Source organism: Argiope bruennichi, chromosome 3 (assembly GCF_947563725.1).
Source record: "Argiope bruennichi chromosome 3, qqArgBrue1.1, whole genome shotgun sequence".
Taxonomy (NCBI): domain Eukaryota; kingdom Metazoa; phylum Arthropoda; class Arachnida; order Araneae; family Araneidae; genus Argiope; species Argiope bruennichi.
In genome coordinates this window covers 8,519,172-8,540,967 of record NC_079153.1, presented here as the reverse complement: position 1 = coordinate 8,540,967, position 21,796 = coordinate 8,519,172, and the positions used below count along the sequence as shown (strand labels likewise).

At 30.2% G+C, this 21,796-nt stretch overlaps 1 protein-coding gene across 2 annotated transcripts in view; it reads left to right on the top strand.

Moving 5' to 3' along the window:
- Positions 1-21,796, top strand: part of LOC129962524 (uncharacterized) — a 46,106-nt gene that overhangs the window by 10,810 nt on the left and 13,500 nt on the right. The window contains exon 1 of one of the 2 annotated variants that reach the window (XM_056076277.1): positions 17,633-17,828. The exons of the other annotated variant lie outside the window; for it this stretch is intronic. The gene's annotated coding sequence lies outside the window, so the exon portion shown is untranslated. Of the gene's footprint in view, positions 1-17,632; positions 17,829-21,796 lie in introns of those variants that run through there. 2 annotated transcript variants of the gene reach the window in all.

Here is a 21,796-nt window from a genome sequence, read left to right as displayed (position 1 = left end):
TTTAAATTGAAATCCATAACTTAGAATGGTTTGTATAGTTTCATATTCTTTAGTTTATATCTTTTTTCGTTTGATTTCATATATTTACTGTTGAGGTTAAAAATATATTTCTACCAATTGCTGACATTACAAATGATTTACTTTATTAAATTTGATTGTCTAGAGCAAAGATTAGAAAGTATACTGCAAACCACAAAAATAAGTAACATGAAAGAATGAAATTGTACTTGAGTTCTTGATTTCTGTTGCTTTTTAGAAGACATCTTCCACGATAATTCTTCCAAGAGAAATTCTTCCAAGATATTTCTCTTAAAGACATCACATTGTAGCAGTTCCATTATTCTATCTTCTTTTTTGGATAATAGATGGCGATGCACGATTAGGTACGCATCCCATAGTACATTGCGATTGTAATAATAATGAGATGTAATGCTGTCCTGTTAAGGTGTGCGCGCGTTAATGTCTTGTTTTGTCTTTCGTGTTTTGTGTTGGTTTGTGTGAAATGTTATCATTAAAGCAAAATTAAGCAGCGTCCTGTTGCTTCCAATGCACAGATCATATATAATATTTTTATTGCAAACATTCTGGTTAAAGGCATTAATGGGATAGTCTGTCGTAAGTCCGTATAACTTTAGAACAAGTTTCTGATCTTAACATGGCAATTTTAAATATTTTAATACAGATAAATTGCATAAAGTGGTTCTGTAAAAAATCTCATGTTACGACTGGTGTGATACGAAAGTTAGGAGAGGGGGGCTCCAGTTTAAGTGTCGTCATCTGAACGCGGTTCAAAATTACGAGGTCAATTCTAAAATAGCCCTAGTATTGCTATAAAACGGGGCGTTAACATAACTGAACTGTTGCACGAAACGTAGAATTAGAATAACAAAGTTTCAAAGGTTTTAAATTCTCAACGGGTCCTAGAAAGAAAATATGTAAATGGAAAGATATTTTTGATTAAAGGATTTTCATTAAACGAATGTCTTATTACAATTTTTAGTTTAATTTCGATATATTTAAGTCCTGTTTCGAAGCAACACTAAGACTATTTTAGGACAGATGTCGTATCTTTTATCTGAAGACAAATAGCGAGAACAGTACATACGTCGACATCCTTTTTCTCAAGTTATTGTAAAATAATGATGTTATTCGTTATCACTATTAAGAAACATTAAACGAAAGCGTTCTTTTTTTTTTTTTTTTGAAAAAGTATTTTAATTCTGGAGGTTCCTTTCAGCATTTTGATTTTTTGCTGTACTTTGTCTAAGACAAACTGTCGTTTTTGAATGCTTACTTCTAGTTAATATATATTTATAAAGTCCTTCATGTGATGCTTATGTCTTGTTTAGTTCTCTCGTAAATATTTGTGGTCGCGGTGGCCTGGTGTTAAGTTCTCGGCCACGGAACCGGCGGGTTTCAGGTTCGTGACCCGATTCTACTGAAGAACCGCTGTGTAAGCTAGTTTGGTGCACGTTAAATATGTGGGGTGAAACGTCCTTGGCGTGGAAGCTTGGAGAGGTGGGTGCCAGCTCAGGTATTGTCTTCGTCGTCTGACCGCGGATCAAATTACGAGTTTCGTACCAAAATAGCCCTAGTGTTGCTTTAAAAGGGGACGTTAATATAATTTAACTAGCAATTATCTTTTGTTGTCGTTATAAAACTTTGCAGAGTGAAGCGTCAACTTTGTTGAAACACTCGTCTTCTTAACACAGATCGACAGTAATTGGACCATATCAAAATAGTACTCGTAAAGCTTTAAACTACGACTTAATCTAATTATGCTCAACTAAATAACTCCTAAAATTTTTTTAGTTGTTCTCTAAGTTGCATCGTTCCAATTAAGGTAGCATTTCTACAAAATTTCCTTCGCCATTTTTTTTTTTCTTGCTAAAATTTAACTCTCCGGTCTTAAAATATTATATAATGCTCCGAGTTGTTTAGAAATGTCGCAAATTCTCACAAAGTGATAGAAATGAAATAAATAAAATGAATGGGATTTCTACTAACATGTATAACAAGTTTTGCTAGGTGCATACAAAAATATTTCAAATTAAAATCAAATTTTAAAAATAACTTCTTAATTAAAGCAATTGTTGAAAAACGAGAAAATCTCGGATAATGATGCCATGCTATATTCCCGGGCTTACCAGTTACAAATTCAAACTTCTACTGTTTTTATAAACTTTAACTTCAAGGCTATGATTTTATAAGGGACATAAATATGCAATTTTTCCCCAAGGAATAAATGATATTCCGGTCGTGTTCAGAGATGAAATATATAATGGTAGTTCTCGTATTTTCTCTGCGTACTTTCTTGTTAAATTTAATGGTTATCTTCAATGTTTGAGTGTATCACAGAAACGTGGAAAAAAAGTGACTTGTATTTTCATGCTATATATAATGACATGATTGCAGCACTTTTAAAGATTATTATATTAATCAAGTAGGTCAATTTACTATCTTTATATTCCTTTACTCTAGGACCAGTTTTTTTTCTTTATACGAGATCCGATGAACCATAAAAAAATAAAAGTAGTGAAGAAAATTAATTCATTACGAAATATTATGCACAGTCATCATTACATGTAGACATAATTGTTTGAACGATTTATATATCGATGAATCAGATTTTCTATCTCCTCTTTCAAAACATGTTGCCGTCAGTGATGCGAAGTGGTCTTTAAAGTTCCTTGAACCTCCTCATTTATCTGGAATTTTCATTTCGGTATCCAACCAGTTCTTCAATTCAGGGAAGAGATCAAAATCACTCGGCTCTAAGCCGTTTTCTCCATGAAATAGGACAAGGATGCAAGACTGTTGCAAAAGATTTTGTTAAATGAGTTTATCAAGTCGTTGGAAAGAAATGGAGGATGCTGGAATATCAGGTAATTGATAGATAAGTATGCTAAAATTGCGATTTACGAAAATATATGTTTAGACATTTCTGCTCCATATATTTACTTTAAAAGAAAATTCAAAGAAATTTCAGATTAATGAAGAACCTCAAAGGAATGTTAAGGACCATCACATATCATCGGTGTCAACATTCTTAGAAGTGGGGGAGGGGGGATGTCGGATACCTGGTCCTGAATCTATACAGCAATTACATCGAAAAGTAACCACATTTGTACATAACGTGTGTTAATAAATTTATTTTATTTGTTTTGTTTTGTTCATTTGATTTTTTTCTGGTCCATCTGCCGTCGTAAATATTAATGTTTCCAATTTACTTCAGATGCAAGAAGATAAATTCTGTTGTGGACGTCTTATTCATCTAGCAGTGGAAGAAGATAACTTAGCTCAGATTCATAATCGTAGTTTCAGATTTGTTGAAAGGAGTAGAGACTATTGTTTAACTTAATCCTAACAATTTTTTATCAAAAGAAAACCCTGCTCCAGATCTTATTGAAGGATTTCTATATATATTTGCTTGTTTTCTTCCAGCAGAATCTAATTCTATTGTGATTCAACCTTCAATTTAAATGGTAATTACTTTTTAATGTTTTTCTTTTTCTTTTCTGAGAAAATAAATACTTAAAAAACATTGATAATAGTAACCACCTTGAGGGTTGAATGAAGAATGAAGTTTTCAAAGGAAATCGGTCTGCATTCAAATTACAAAGAACATTTTTTTCGATGAATTGCTTGGAGCTAGAAAGCGATATTTGAAACTCAGAATCGAAATCAAGACGTTTTGCGTTGAACTTTGACTGTTGTGATTCAGAATGCAAAGGGACAACTTCTGAGTTTGAAATTGAGTTTTGCGATTGAGAATCTGCAACACACTGCAAAAATTTACGCTTTCTTCTTTCCCGTTTTAAAGCTATTTTACGTTTATGTTTAATTCGATCAGCTTCTAAGTTTAAATTTTCATCATTCATTTATGATGGATGAAGATTTTGCCTTTGAAAGTTTTGTGCCGGCCTCTGTTTGCTTTTTCGTTCCCTTTCTTTTTTTCTTTGCAAGGCTTCACCGGGAGATGTTCTTTTTCCGTTCTCGTTTCCGTTTCCGTTTCTCGGCCCCTAATAATGTAAGCGACGTAAATGTGGTATCGTTCGTTAGAGGACATCGAGTAGAGTATATTGATGCCAGTCGTAAAGAGAGTTTTTGCAAAAACGAGGTCCAAAACCTCGCTCGAAAATTCAAATATTTACAACTTTTAGAGCCCGTATCTCGCGAATCACTAGGGCTAGCAACGTGAAAGTCATATCGCTATGTGCATTTCGGCGAGTACTGTCCAACGATATGAGCAAATGCAACTATCCTGGACCGTATCAAGACACGAGTGTCGATAAAAAGGTTCTTCGACTCTATTCATCAAGACGAGTGTTTACACGGGTCGCACTTCTTCGTCGCAGTGTCGTCGTTGCGTAGGAGCCGAGATATAACAACTTCTGGTCAGATCGGAAGTTGACATTCCTTGACCCATAAGAACTCTATGGTATCGATCGGACTTTGATTTGACCAATATTAAGCAAAATCCGTACTGCGCTGCGCAATGGATCCAAAATTTCGGGGGATTAAGGACCCCCGGGGGTACTTCTAAGTGAAAAATCCCATGTCTCTAAAATATGCAGTTTACGAGATATAAGGATAGCCATCTGCGCATGCGCGGTAGAGGACTCCATGGGAGATCTTCTATAGCCCCGTAGGATTACTGTGGTGAAAACCCATTGTCTCTAACATATGTAGTTTACGAGATATAACGAAAGTCATCTGCGCATGCGCAGTAGAGGTCTCATTGGGAATCTTCTATAGTCTGGCATGATTACTATGGTGAAAACCCCATGTCTCTAAAATGTGTAGTTTACGAGATATAAACCATCTGCGCATTCCGGTCAACCTTTTAAAAACGCACCTGCTTCCAAAGAAGCATACATAATAATAATGCAATACTGGTAAAAGCAGATGAAGATGAGTATTACCATTTATGCTTTATTCATTGCCTACGCGATTTCGAGCTTCAATTATTCGTTGCCTTCAAATATTCAAAACCCCGTAACGAAAACAGCATCATGTTCTCACATAATAATAAGTGTTACGATGATATACGCTGTCTGTAAGCTCGAGATTCAAACTTCAAATAAACTGAAATACTATTTTTATTTTATCTTTTATGAACTATGCAAAAGAAGGAATATGTGATCATCAAAATATCGAGATGGGGTTTTGATGAATCTACGCATGGTAGATCTCCTTCAGTTCTACAAAATTATCTTTGGGATTGTGTCTCACGATATCTCAGAAACACAATTAATAAGAGTTATGGAGATTGATACTTAATCTTTTACATCACAATTGTAATTTGTCAAAATTTGGATGAAATAGCCATCTTTCGGAACCATCCCTGCGCATGTGAATACAATAACTCCAATACATCAGAAGGCAGTTAGATGAAATTTAGTATAGGAGCCTACTTTTGAATGGGTTGACTATCTGTTGGTCTGTCTGTTCGTATAAACATGAAGGCAATAATCAAAATTACAAATATATTAATGGATAAAATTTTGTTTCTAGTAGAGCAGCTTCCTATTTCTTAACCAACTTGAACAAAGGAAGTAATTTCAAAATGCATATCCCCTTTTGTTCCGACTGCGAAGCACCAAACAATTGATATTGTTTAATGACATGATAAATCGAGAAAGAATACATCTATTAGTACTTAGAAACATTCTAATTTGTTCTGTTTAAGAACACTGATAGAAATGAACTGGTTGCCAACTCGAGTCTTTCTGTACTTTAACTTAAGAGGCTTTTCATTTCAAAGTACCGATTTGTAATAGCAGCTCATGATTTTCCATCATGAATCTTAATGATTTCTTCTAAATGTGTACGAAATATAATTAATACATATAAATCTGCAAGTTTTTTGTTAAAAAATAAGAACCTGGGAACACAATGAACGCCACTACATTTAAAAAAACTTAATGATAATAAAATTATAGCTACGCGAATTCATGAACCTTACATTGAAGCTGTCAAAAAAAAAAAAGGCTCTTTATCTTTCAAAAGTTGAGCCCTTAAAATTCAGATCTGCTTAAAACTTGTATTTGCTCTTCAAAAGCCCTTGAAACTAAGTTTCAAAAAAATGTACTCTCTTACACTGGCTGTGATGTATAAGCGTGGAAGAGTTTTAAAGAGATTGATGCTGTTAATGGGAATATTTTCCAACGCAGCGTCAAAGATGTTAAAAATATCCTACAGCTGAAAATTTTCTGAATGTAATTAAATAAATACATTGCTTTTCATTAAACATTTAATTTTTTAAAAAATATGCTATATTCATTTAGTTCATATAACAACATTAACATTTTTATAAGTTCTGTTAGGCATCTTACATTATGATAGTTCTATAGTTAATTGGTCAGAACATTATATAATTAATTAGCATTTAATACTAATAGTATAATTAATTAGCATGTAATACTAATAGTATAATTAAGTAATAAATTTTTAATTAGTTATATTGCGTTACTTAACATTGCGTTTCATATTCAAATGATAACTTCCATTAAGACATTCATCAACTAATGATTCTGAATCAAGGATTTTTGCGTATTGGGCAGAAATTAGCAAGAGATGTTGTTCTTATGAAATATACCAGTTGAGTAATCCGGCGTGCTAGTTAGTCGTTTTTGATTCAATTTTTGATTCTTAATTCCGAAATTCCCAATTTTAAATAAAATGTTTCAGAATCTCGTTTTTTAAACAATGTTTGTAGCTCATGCTTAGTAATTAGTAGATTATTTTGTTTTTAATTAATTTCTGAAAAGTTCTTTTTCGTAGCATTTATTGTGTGTGTGTGTGTGTGTGTGTGTGTGTGTGTGTGTGTGTGTGTGTGTATGTGTGTGTGTGTGTGTGTGTGTGTGTGTGTGTGTGTGTGTGTGTGTGTGTGTGTGTGTGTGTGTGTATTAATCCGGCAGTCATGAATAATCACCGGTAACACAATCACAGAACTGAAAAGAAGATACTTCGAGATTTGATCAGGCTATTAACAATGAGTTGAAGAAACTGTTTATGTAGGGGGCGTAGAGTGAATTAAAGTGCGTTTTTAAAATTTGAATTACCTGGAGATTTAATTTATTTATTTTTTAATTTTATATTTTTCTTGTGCTAAAATCCGCTGCGTTTACAGCGAAAGAAATAACCTCTATACTTTATGACTTTTTTGGATTTTATTTTCTATTCCGTCTTTTCAGAATTTGTAAAACTTAAATAATTTTGACAAAATAATAATTTTGCAAGGATCTTCTTTCTGATGATGATGTTGTCGAGGACCGACGCCTGACTTCTAGCTCATATGGAGATGACAATCACACACCCGCTTGCACAACCCCGCTTTATAGGCGGGCTCTTTCACATACCTCAGAGATAGCACACAGAGTGAAGAACAACCATGCCCGAACCGGGACTCGAGCTCGGGGCGCCCAGATCACGGAGAAGACACGTTACCCCTAGGAAAGGACGCCGGCAGTTCTTTCTTATTTTAATATTTTTTTTAGAGTTAAAGTACAAATTCTTAATAATATTTTGCACCAGAATAGCCAGACGGCAAGTTCTTGCCTTCAGAACAGGAGGTTTCCAAGTGAATCCCCGAGAATCCGAATTTCACATAATAATTGCCGATGAGCTAATCTAGAGCATGCTGAATCCTCTGAAATCTAACGTTCTTCCACTGGAGTCGCGAAGTTAGAGAGGGAGGTGCTTGCTCAGGTGCCTTTCTAGTTATCTGACCTCATTTCAAACATATGAGGTCCAAAATTGTGTTGCTACAAGAAATGAGCATTAAAAGAACTAAAATAAAATTAATCAGAATAGTCATAGTTCATAATAAATATAAAAATTAATCATAAACTCATTTCATAAGGTAAAAATTGCGATATTTATTGGAAATTTGTACTTTTAATTTAAATTTTCCTTATCATATTATATGATAAGGAAAATAATATATATAAGCTAATTATTAATATAAGCTATAAGCTATCTATTATTTAAAAATAGAAGAAGAAAATAAATATTTTTTTCTAAGGATTAACGGAACATAAAAGTGAAGAATATAGAATTTGTCTCACGTTAGCTGTGGAATAATGTTGGTAAATGTCACCGATAACATTGTTATAATGACTTTAATTTTATGCACATGCGTGTTTAAAGTTTAATTGCCCACGTTCAACCATCATTATCTAGCTTTAAAAATGTAAAATACAAAAATATTTCCTTCGTGATATATTCGGGTATCTAATACAACTTTTCCTACTCCTTGTTATGCCAATACATCGAGTTATTTTAGAGCTGTAATTGAAAATAAACTCAGTTAAAGCGTACTTTAGAAAACGTAACAAATGACACAAGACGAAAATTAAGACCACTGAGGAAGACAAATACGCAGTCGGAATAAAACACAAATAATGTTCATTCTCGGATTCGGAAAACTTCCGCTTTTTTGTGCATGAGTCAGGAAGTGCTTATTTCAACAAGAAAAGGGTGAGAGGAAAGATGAGTTATTTACATTTAGCGATAGGAAGAAAGATTATTTGCTGAATTAAGAGGTATGATAACTGCTCATCTTTCTGCGTATCATCCCTTAGAGAAGTACAGTCGCTGAAAAGTGCTAATCTTGGGATCCTGCAGCGAGCATTATACCATTTAAACGAAAGCCATATGCATCCAGTTTTGAAACATGATTGATCAGCATGCACAATTATAAAGCATCTGTATATTAAAATGCACAACATCTTTGTTGTTGTTGTCGTGTGACTATTTTAAGCCTAGTTTTTTCGCAGCAGCTTCTGAGGGTAAAGACCCCTGAGCACCCGAGGGCAGAAGTCTGACTTGACTAGCTCATATGAAGATGGCACACACACTCATGCGTCACAATTCTTGTTATAGGGCGGTCTTCATTCATGCATTTCACTCACTCATCCACAGATCGTAATTCATATCCGAATCAGAGAAAGATAACCTCAGAACAAGTACCCACAGGGGTATTACTCTCGACATGGTGGGCTTTGTGACCTCAACAGATTTATAAATTCACCAGCCACCACACACACTGGGAGTCTTCGTTCGGCGGGGTTCGAACTCACAACCTAAGGGATACAAGTTCAACGCCCTACCAACCAGGCTATACCGGCCTCACGCGATCTCTTAAACGAAATTTTTTTTTAAAAGATGATTGAAGCATATCAAAAATTTTCATAAAAATCCCTGCATTCTGCTCATAGAAATTTCATAAAACGTTAGAAAAAAATATTTTAACTTGGTTTCAGAAATCCAGAAAAAACAAATTTCGATCATATAAAGTTGTAGTTGGTATGGAGAAGGCCATACATATTTCATATCCTCAAAACAGGAAATATATAATCTTTATTTATGGGACTTTAAACAATTAAGTAGCAAATAAAGACGTTTCGAAAGATAAATGAAGAAGAGCATTTTATCTTACTGTTTGCCTTTCCATCGTACAAATGAAAATGTACTTTCAGATTTGCATATGAACCTAACTGTCATGAAAAAAATTATGAATAATAAAAATAAATATTCTTCTTCTTTTCAGCTATTAATTCTGTTTTTCCGTCTTAATTCATGAATCTAAAAGGAAATGTTTTATGCTCATTATTTTATTAATTACAAATGTTTATTTATCCTTTTCCAATCAGAAACAGAAAAGTATAATTATTTATGTCATTTTTTTAAGGTCTTCAGTTCTTTTTTTCCCTATAAAATAAAAATGACATTTTCGGTCTCTTTCTCTATAATATGAAATAATCATCGGACTCATAATATGCGGTATGTTGTTCATCAACAAGAAACTCGGTTTTCTACTTTGAGATAAGTAAATTAAAAATAATCTAAAACATTTTTTCCCCCAACTTTCTATTACCGTAACTGTTTGTATCAAACACAAAAGGTGCTAAATAGAATCTTTATACTAAAAGGACACCCATTGCAGAAAGCAAAACGTATCTTAGGCGATTGACAATAACAGTGCTTCTCAAAGGGCTATAATTAGAACCCCAACTGATTGAAAATCATTTCCCATTCTGTTTGATTAGAGTTTTGTGCGTCGCTCGCCTACGTCGTCGCACGTCAAACACTTCTAAGATGTGAATTGGGGCAATTGGTTTATTCAACTGCTGCAACTCCCACTCAGCCCCTCGGAGCGCATGTCAGAGTTTGCCTGCTGCAGCCCACCCCCGCCTTCAAGCAGTGGGGGGCGTTGCTGAATGCTGCGAAATGGGGAGGATTCACGTTTTTACCATCAAACTAACGGCTGCAATAAACGTGCTTTCGATTTTGGCGAAGTAGTTTTCTTTCCAGCTCAGTATTCGAATAGTCGCATTTATTTGTAAAATTATCGAACTGCTGTAAAGACACTGGAGGCCCTGTGACCGATTTTAAAAATTCATATTTAAGAAAGGGAAGTATTTTAGAAAATATTATTCTTTATTAAATTTTAACACTTTGTGTGACATTGTTGCTTTATGCAGAATGTCATAGGTAGCAGCGAAATAATTTTTTATCAAAAGGTGTAACCGATATATATATTGTATTTAAAAGTATTTTATACAATCTGTTAGTTGTAACAACTGTGTCGTATAATGATGTAAAAATTTAAATAAGTTTTCGTTTTTAATATTTGAAAATTAAAATAACTACAAGTATTTTCCCCAAAAAATTGAAAGAAAAGACATGATGTTCTTTAAATTGTTATTAATCTTTCGTAAAAATTTCAATCTATGCAACTTATATTATCAATGAAAAAAAACAATGTATAATTACAAGATAAAAATGTAAATATGAATAAAGTATTATTTTAACATGACGACAAAATAAAGCTAGCTTATGCAATCGTAATTTTACTTTATTGGTTATGAATTAAGTTTTAAATCTCGTTCTGTTTCTAATTAATTTTTAAATACTAATTTTGATAAGTAATCTAAACCATTAAATACTAGTCAACTTACAGAAATGTTTATGGAAATTTAATTCAATATTATGGAATACGTTTTTAAATGTGACTATAAAAAAGAAACGCATTTAAGTAAATTAAAGTTATTATTTGTTTTGATTAATTTTTAATACTCTTATTTTTATGCTTGATTATTTTAATATAAGAATCTAAAAGGAATGTTTATGCAAATTTTTAATATATAATAATTAAAATTTTGTAATTTTAGTTAAACTTTAAAATTTTAGCAAAAATTTTAAAGGTTTCTTTTATTTTTCGACTCTGATCGAAATGTTTTATCTATTTTTATTTTTATTCGTTAAAGGAAATTTATTTCATCATTAAGAATTTTTAATTAACTTAAATTTGTACTTTTTAGTAAATTCTGCTAAAGGTAAAACATGTCTTGTAAAGTTTGAATTTTCCACTGAGACTAAGCTATGAAACAATTGAGTTATAGGGACACAAAAAGTTGTACAAATCCAACTTTAAATATTTACAATAACTTTACAACTTTAAATATTTAAATATTAAATTTGCAAATATATATATATATATATATATATATATATATATATATAGAGAGAGAGAGAGAGAGAGAGAGAGAGAGAGCCAGTGAGAAGGTTTTCAAGGTAAATTGCAGGATAAATAAAATAATAAAACTTAGTTTTTCTAAAGTACGAATGAGTAATAAAACTTCGTATTAAATTCAAAAGGTTATTTCTGAAAAATTCTATTAAAATGCCTCTTATTTTTCTATAGAAACTTTTTAAGTTGATTTGCCGAAATATATGTAGATATTATTTTGAATAAAAATTTCTTAAATTAAATTTTATTTAATGAAAAACGATATTTGATTTTAATCTCTTTGAGGGCAAATCTTAAAACTAAATTTTCATTGGCATCTTTTTTTTTAATTATTTTTTACCATAATTGGCAACGTAACATAATTTATTGCTTTAATTTTCTAATATGGGTTTATTTTTTTAATTTCTAAATTTTTTGCTTTAGTTATATTAATAATGGAGAACGAACTCATTACAAAATAATGCTTAAAGAAATCAATTTTGCCACACTCAGCCATTCAATAAATCCAATCAATACGATAGAGAGCTTTTAAAAATCAATAAACTTAATAATTTTGAAAAAATGGCTTTGAATTTCTCTGCTTGTACTCGATTTTTTAAAATTAAATTAATGCTTAGATTCTAAGCAAATTTTTAGCCGTTATGGCCAGGTGGTTAGGTCTCGGTTTCGGAACCGGAGGTTTCAGATTCGTATCCCGATTCCACCGGAGAACCGTCGTGTCTGGTGCACGTTAAACGTACTCAAGCTGGTGTGGTTTGGTAGTTTGGAGGTAGGTGCCAGCTCAGGTGTCGTCTTTGTCATCTGACCGTGGTTCAAAATGACGAGGTTCATCCCAAATTGGCCCTAGTGTTGCTTTAAAATAAGACGTTAATGTAACTAAATCAAACTAATCTAAGCAAATGTTTAGCAGAAAAATGAATAGTTGTTTGAATTGCTTCTCATTCAGTATTCCAAAAGGACACTATGCAATATCATAGTCTACATTTTTTCATTTTAAATGCCAATGCTCTCATATTTTTAAAAATAACTAGAATTTCTCAAACAACTTTTTTTTTCATACTGCATAAACTATTCTTAGGAGTTTCATGTATTTGCATATTCCACATTCTGTAGATATTATTCCACCATTTCGGCATTTGAATTTAGAATTCTGGAGGAGGAGTAAACTACGCCTCTCCTTTCCATTCAGATCTTTTCATCGAATTTTTTTTTTATATCTGACTTCACGTTCAAAATTCTGATGCGAACTTTTTATTGCCAAATGCCATAGAATTTGTTATGGGAAAATTCTTATTTGTTATGGCAGAAAATTTAGTCGCATTGTAATATTCAAATACTTAAAGAATATAAAAGATTCGAATCCCACGTCGAATATGATAACTTAATAAACTTGAAACTTAACTTGAAAGAAAATTTTATACGATAGATATCATCTATGACTCCAGATTATCGCAGATTCAACATTAAGGCGCCAAAAATCATTCAAAATGATGTTCGTAGAGCTATTAAATTTCACACGCACTTTTATATTTTGGTTCCACACATTAAAGTTTTTTTTTTTTTAAATTATTAAAACTTGAACAAAATGCCAGCGTTTTTCTTCAATACTTTCGGAGCCTATTATAGCGCAAAAATCTTTTTTAAACCGTTTTGTAATTTTTAAAAAATTAATTTTTGTAACATTCCGTGACATTTTTTCTTTAATTTGAATAGTTATTTAAAAAGCAATGATCGATTGCTACAGCTAACAGAACACACATAACTATTTTACAGGCAAACATACGATCTACTGAAAGTCTTATTTACTTTCTCGTATAGGAAGTATAGAGAAAGACTTGTAACTGTCAAAAATTTCGAACTCGAGATTTTGATGAATTTCCGCGTTTTGGAACTCCCTGGATCCGAAAAACATATTTTTGGCACCATACCTGTCTGTCTGTAAGAGAGATATTTCAGAAACTCTTTGAGGTAGACAGTGTTGAAATTTGATCTATGGTCTTTGCATCAAATTTGGAGATTTCTATTGAATTTTATGCAAAAGAGAAAATCTGTTTGTTTCGCTGACTGAATATAAGTTAACACTATAAGTACAAAATGAAATTCGCTTTTCTGATATTCGATTAATATAAGATTAATATTTTTTTAACTATTGTACGCCGATACCATGTCAGACTTTCTCTGAGATAACATATTTGTTTTGGAATATGCAAGAAATTTTTGGAGAGCTGATTACCGCTGATTTTCAAATATTTTATTTCATATCCATGTCAGTCACTTTACGCATCCCAAAAGTTGGCGAAAGGGAAACGGAAGCTGATTTCCTGGAGTTCCGCTTAGTTCCTGAGTTCTTCATTCAGATGAAACGAAATATTTAAGCTATATATGATAAAGATAAAAAAAAATTGATTTGATTGAAAATTCTACTGAACATTTCCTTATTCTGTTGGAATTTGGTTGAGTATTTAAAAAGTTGATATAAATTTAAAGATGAGACCAGAGATTTCTATTTTAATACTTTTATATAATAAATGTACTTTATGTTTTTAATGTGTCTATATGTGTTATAATAAAAAGACTTTTATGTTTTTAGATTCCTCGAACTTTTTTTATGCCATGCAAACAATTTTTGGTTAATGTCTCGATTAAAAAAAAGTCATCAATGCATTTTTAATTTTAAACTAAAATTAATATCTGCAAATATCACGTGCCGAAAAAAATATATACATTATCGAAACCAAAATTAATAACATATATTAAAATTTGATAACTCATATTAATTTATGAAGCATTATTATAATATCATATTTTTTAAAAATATTTTTAGTAGTTGGAAACTTTTGAATTCTTTATTGCAATTCTCCAGGTGTTGCTGATGCAACAGACCTATGGAATTGGTCAGACTTCTATGGAACTACTCAAAGCATATCGGTGGGCATTTGTGCCTATTCTATTTTCAGTAAATGTATAAGTTTATGGACTGTAGCTGTTCCTGAATGAGAAACATTATGTTACAAGTATTTCAACGAAAGGAAATTTATCGGGCAAAAAGCCCTGTATGCGTAGAAGAATTCATCATTGTTTATTCGTCAATTATGATAAATTTCACTTCGCGATTTGTAAACGGCAATACTTCAGCTATTATAGCAGTTCCAATGGTTGGAAGTACCGTTATTCATTTCTAAATGTCTCTTGAATGCATTGTATAAAGCATTTTTAAAATATACTCAGATAAATAAACATTAAGTTCATTTAAATATCGATACATTTCAATAAACTGTGAGCATTTGATACATCCACGTCCCGTTTGACTATGAAAATGAAGATTATACGTTTTACAATAATATAATTATGACAATTAATTCAGCTATTAAGTTTGTGAAAATACATTATATAAATAACAAAAAGTGTTTCCTAAAAATAAATCCATTATTTTTATGTTAATTAAAATTATTTTTATTATTATTTTTATGTTAATTTAGAAATTCTGAATTTTGTTTTATTAATTTGTTATTGAACTTTAATATAATTATTAATAATTTGTGTAATTCTTATTTAAACACTACATAAATATCCTATATGAACTTTTAGAGGCAGTGTATATATCCGTTATTTACTATTGAAATTTTTCTATATCTATTCTCTGCAATCTATAAATAAATTTATTTTTTACTCTATCAAAAAAAGAATTTAATTTTTTCAAACTTCTAAAATATTTGTGTTTAATATATGAAACCAAAATATTGCTTTATTCAGTCAATTAGAAAATATATTTAGAAAAATATGATAGTCACAACATTCAAAAAGATTATTTATGAATACAAATATGTGTATCATTACTCTTAAACGTATATTTTATTAAGTTTTGGGACACATCTCATTCAGTGATACTTTTTAAAAGAAAATAAATGCCTTTTGGGTTTTTTCGTTTTGTTTTTTTATAATTTGCATTTTAATTTAATTTGTATTTTTTAGTAATTAGTAATTCTTTTAATTAATAATTTGTATTTTATATAAACGTACTTTTTTACATACTTCAAAATTGTTTTCAATGGCTTAAAACTTTGTAAAATGTGTATGATCAGTCTAACATTCCGTATTGATATAAACGATATTTTACACCTATTATTACGTGTATAATGATTTTTGAACAGAAAAACATCTCTAATATTTCGAAATTTCAGACTAATGTATCATAAAATTTTAACATGTATGATAAAATGCAACCTAATATCAATTCAACTTAAAATAAAGTAACCAGAGTTTCAGGAATTTCAACCAGTGAACACTTCATAAAAAGGGATGGGAAGTTGTAGAAATAGTCAATAAACGAGGGCTGCTTTGGATAACCGTAACTTCATAAAATTATTTTACGGTACTAATATTCCCACTCATTTTCCATTTCGGAACGATTCTGTCTTCCTGACATTTCGTTAATCACCTGTGCCACACAGTAATAATAGCTCGAACTTGCACATAACGAAAATTATCTACCTTCAAAGTGCTTTTGTACTAAACAATTATTTTATGCAATTAAAATTGTGCCCATATTCTAATATGCAAGGACAAATGGATGCGAATATTCGCCAGAAGAAAAGAAACTATATTTATTTGACATTTTAATAAAGTATTGAAACCAACGAGGTAAAAGTGCATCCAAAATACTTTTTTTGAAAAAGACCACTTGGCCACAAGTTGTTCTAAATTTGGTGATCAAAGAATCAAAAAATCAAAATGTTTAAACACTTAAAACACTACTTTATTTTATTACTATTATTATTATTATTATTACAAAAAAGGAATTCTACGACGGAAAAGATTTGGAGGTTACTTTTCAAAACTATTAAAAGAAATATTTACTGAAACTTTCTCCTACCATTTACTCCTTATAAGTTATTCCTTTAATTTTAGCTTTAAATAGGAAAGAAGTTTTCGGTAACTAATTTTTAAAGATTAAATTCGTGTTCATTAAAAAAATTAAAAGAAGTATTTGATGATAACTGAAAAACAGTGCAATTTGAGATGTTTCATTTAAAATAACTAAGCCTAAAAGTTAAGACGAAATGTTAATGATAAATTTTTGTCTTTTAAATAATGTCCTTTAAAAGTTGGGAAATTCACCAACTGATCCGTGATGTGCCATTTTAACGAAAGTGAAAATATTTAATCAAATTCAATCCTGATTTTTCTGGAACGGGATTGTGCAATACAGTAAGTGAGATTATGAATAAATAAAATAAAAATACAAAAACAATAAAATAGTCAGCAATTAAAAAAAAAAGATAAGTTACAAAAAGCAAAAATAACATACTTTCCAATTATTCACAATTTATTTTTTTGTGATTGAGTCATATATCAAATGATAATAAACATAATGATTATATTGCAAAGTTATATAAGATAATGAATTTCTTCAGAACGTTTCTTCTATGTATAAATCATAGCTTTTATTAAGAATTATTTATTGATAAAAAAAAGAGTCAAAAATGAGATATATCTTGGCTAATCTAAGTTGACTTATTTTATCCACATGCCAAAAGTTAAAAATTTCAAATTAGCATTTTTAACTGGTTTTTTTTTTCTAATTTTTATCCAGTTATTAATTAATAATCGTACCGACTGTGAAATAATTTAAGGCAATACGAGACATTTAATAAAAATGAGAATAAATTTGGAAACTAGTCAAAATTCAGGATTTGACTAATCTGGGACATTTAGTCACCTTAATGTAACAATAACGAGTTCAGCGCTTAAAATTTTATGTACGTGAAATTAGTTAGAATTATGCAGCATGTTTGAAAGAAACATCTACTCAGCTAAAATATTGAAATGAAGTATTCAAGGCTTGCAACTCCAAAAGCAATCCATTACTTTGAAGTCAAAATACAATGAATCACGCCGAGCCATGCTAGTTGTTAACCAAAAAGCCTCTCTCGGATTTCCGCTTAACCTTTCACCTTGAGCTTTTACACGCATAACGCCGCTTCTGGCACGCGATGCGCACTTAGCAATACGCTTTCGACTCTCAGGCGCAATGAATCATATCCAATACAGATTAGAGACATAAATCAAAACCGAATGAGGGCCACTTGCTTCGTTCCGCTTTGCTGGCTGAGCTTAGAATAGATGATATTTGGTTAATCATCGAATGGAAATGATTTTTCAAATGGATTACTTGCTATTTTAGATGGTCTATTCGATTGCATGATTGATGAGTTCGATTGCATAATTGTTCGCTTTCTTCTGCCACTGGAACGACTTCGTTCTAACGGTTGTTTACTCTCTTGATTTGGTTAGTTCATTTTATAAAAAAAAAATATATTTTACTACTTTACTATTTGTTAAGATGGAATTTTGTAATCTACTTATCACTTACTTCCTGGTGTAGTAGAATTGTGAAATTATGCATATTTGATGACAATATACAATTTTAATATTCTCAGTAATTTACTGTTATTTAATCAATTTATTTAATTAAATTTTGATTCCATACATTTTATTTTTGTGTGAGAATACCGAGTTGCGTATATATAAAAAAATTAATTACAAAATTCCGTAATATTTATATTAATGAATTATAAGTTAAATATCAAAAATAATGTAGTCATCAAATATGCATTACCAGTAATTTACTATCATTTACTCACTTTATTTAAGTAAATTTTGATTTCATACATTTAATTTCTAAGTGTAAGAGCCTAGTTGCGAATATCAGACAAAAATTAATTACGAAATTCCATAATATTTATATTAATGAATTATAAATTAAATATCAAAAAATAGTGTACTATCATCAAATATGCCATTCCCAATAATTTACTATCATTTAATCAATCTATATGAGTAAATTTCGATTTCATATATTACATTTTTGTGTGAGGGTACCTAGTTGCGAATTTGAAAAAATAAATGATTACAAAATTTCATAATGAAATTTATAATTTATAATTCATTAATATGGTAATGAATTATAAATTAAATGTTAAAAATCTGGAAAGAATGATTAACACTTTAATAATCGTGTATTTTTAAAATTTATTTTCGTTTAATTAATTCTTAGTATATCGTTTAAGAAACAGCTCTATTGAAATTCATTGTTTAGTGTTATGTTGTTGAAATTTATCAGTTTAACAATATGAATCGCAGTGTTTATGTTAAAATTTCCCAGATATATGTTATAAAAGATCTAAAAATTAAGAAGGGAAGTCTTGTATTTCATTAAATAATAACTAAAAAAAATGGAAAAATTCAAACAGATCTTATATTTATATTCACTGAATTTCTATCTAAATTTAAGTCAGTTTTCAATCCACAAAAATGTACGAGTAAATTTCAGATTTTTTCATTATGCGCTCGTTTAAAATGGCACTTAACATTTAAAATAATTTTTAGATATTTTGTAGGATTTATTTTGAATCAGATTTATATTCGAACATTGTTTAGAATATGCTGTCCCTTCTTCTATAAATAATTTTTTTGTTCAATTTCCGAAGTTCTTTCTTTAATAAAAATTAACTAACAAAAGATATCTTTTTTTTAAATTATGTAGTATATTTTTCTGAAGTAAAATTACTTTGGCGATTATTATAAAGTTTTAACTTTTTATTTCTTTGATCAGTGTAGTAATTACAGCCTTCTTAAACTAAATACTTTATATCTTTTTCAGAGATTATTTAATAAAGATCGCAATTTTACATTTTAGCTATCATTCATTGCAAAAATACATTTTTAAGCATTCGTTAATGTTTTAGAAAAACAAATAATTTTTGTGATTAGTAAACTTCTTACTTTTCTTGTAATTTTTTTACGTAATAACTTAAATGTTAAAAGTTTAGCGTTTATGACTATTGCACATAGGGTTCTCTTTATATTAAAAATATTTATAATTTAAGTGTATAGACTTAAAGGATTTTGGTCAATTGCGTTCTAGAACTAAAAATGTAAGTTAAAATAGAGGTAGGCGAAGATATGTTTTCAAATTATTTTTTTATTTGGACTGATTAATTTATGTTGGTTATTACGAAAATATTACATTCGTAGTATAGTTAAAGTTGAATATAAAATTTCTTTTGAAAAATTTTTCTGATTAAATTTTATTAACCTTTTATTTTATATAATTTTTAATATTATCTGTGTATCTTTCAGGAAGATTGAGATGTGTTTTAAAATCGACATAAAAATCTAAAAACGATCTCTATTTATTGATGAACCAGGTTTATTGACACTCCGATGGGGGGGGGGAGGATGCTTATTCGGAAGTGATGACACATTTTACGCTATACAAACATTTTTTAGATGTTTATTTTTCATGAAAATTTCTAGAATATTCTGAAATAACCACACACACAGCACACAAAAAAATGTATATTATTATTTAGAGATAACTTGACATAACCGATCATTCCGTGTAGTATTAATATTTTCCTAAATGATTAGTTCGTGATCTTAACTACATGCATGGATTGTTCATATTATTATAAATATTTATATTTGCGAAGTATGCACGACTTATAACATATTTTGAATTAATCGTGCATGTATTTAAGTAAATCACGAGCTAATCATTTCAGAAAGTATTAATCCAAGTTACATCATAACTTATGGAATTCACAACTTATGCTCTGTTTATTTTCATGCTAAATCCTCTATCTTATCGAAAGGGATTTAATATGATATTATATGAATCCGTTTATCTTAGCTACAAGATTCGTTCAAAAGATAATGGTTAAGATTAGAACTAGATGACTTCAACATCTTTCGGCTTAATAACACGGTCTTAACAAGGGTTTTAATCTTCGGAGTTTTATATTACGGAGCATCCTAAGCCTTTGTATATCTATTTAATAATTCAAGATATAAATTACGAGCGCACAAAAGAAGGAAAGAAAGCTTTCACTAAGCCCTGAATTCAGAATCCAGGTTATGCGAGCTTAATATCAGTGGACCCTATCCCAAAAATTTAATTAAGGCTTGGCTCGGCAAAGGAATGCAAAGAATTCTTGAAGGCCAGCCCATCGCGCTGAAATACCGAAATCACGCGTTTTAATTCACTGAAGAAGACAGGTCTCGCTCTAGCAGTTCTTTGATTAATTAACGTATTATGGAATGCTGGAATGCTTGATTTATTCCAAGTTCAGTTTAATTAGCTGATGGAGAAAATTCACTGGTTTAGAATACAAACGATCTTGGGAGTGAGCTATGAGAAGAGAAAGTGCTTGGAACCTTACACAAAGCAGAGAATACCTATTGGTTTTATTTGTGTGCGTTCGAATTCTGCTTAAGCCTGCACTTAAATTGATTTAAATTTCTATGCTTCGGAAGGCAATATTTTTCAGTCTTTTATTATTTTGGACCCAAAATTTAATATCTATTTTGGTCTCTTGCCCTTCCAATGTTTAATAACTAAAACTAAAATACCCTGAATGTATTTGCTTTTTCTTTTGAATGTTTCTTTCTTTTTTGATGATGTATCATTCTTTCTTATGATGTATCTATTTTTTCTTATGATATACTCTTATCTGAATATATTCCTAACCTGATAAGAACTCGTGTTAATTTTTGAAAAAATATTTTCATATTTTCGCCCTACTTCTTCTATTAATTAGTTCTTCTCTGAAAGAGTCCCACAAGCTAAGAATAACTACAGTGGGATGGGTAAAAAATAAACCTTTTTTTAATTTTTAAAAGAATATTTTTATATTTTCTCCCTATTCCTTGTATTAATTATTCCTTCTCTAAGGGACTCTCATAAACTAAGAATTAAAACTGTGGGATATATCACTCTTTTTCACATTTTCTCTGAACTCCTATTAATTAGTCCTAATATATATATATATATATATATATATATATATATATATATATATATATATATATATATATATATATATATATATATATATATATATATATATATATATATATATGTGTGTAATATTATTTGTTGTGAAGCATGATGCAGTTGTGACCAGCAGTGAAGAGACTTTTTATCTTTTTAAATTCTTTTTAATATCCATCGGGAAGGCATAATTATTTACAAGCAGAAACGCGGACAAGACGTCCGCCACAGCGCAGACAAAAGCCGAAGTGGGGAAGAAGGGGCCGAAATAAATTATCCCTCGCCTTATATAACCTTAGATTTTGATAGGGAAAATATTTCTTCATAGTACTAATGTATTATGAGATTTCGATAGGGATTTTCATTACACGGGTGGACAAGGTAGGGAAAACAGGGAGATTTTAAAAAAGAATTTGCTTGAT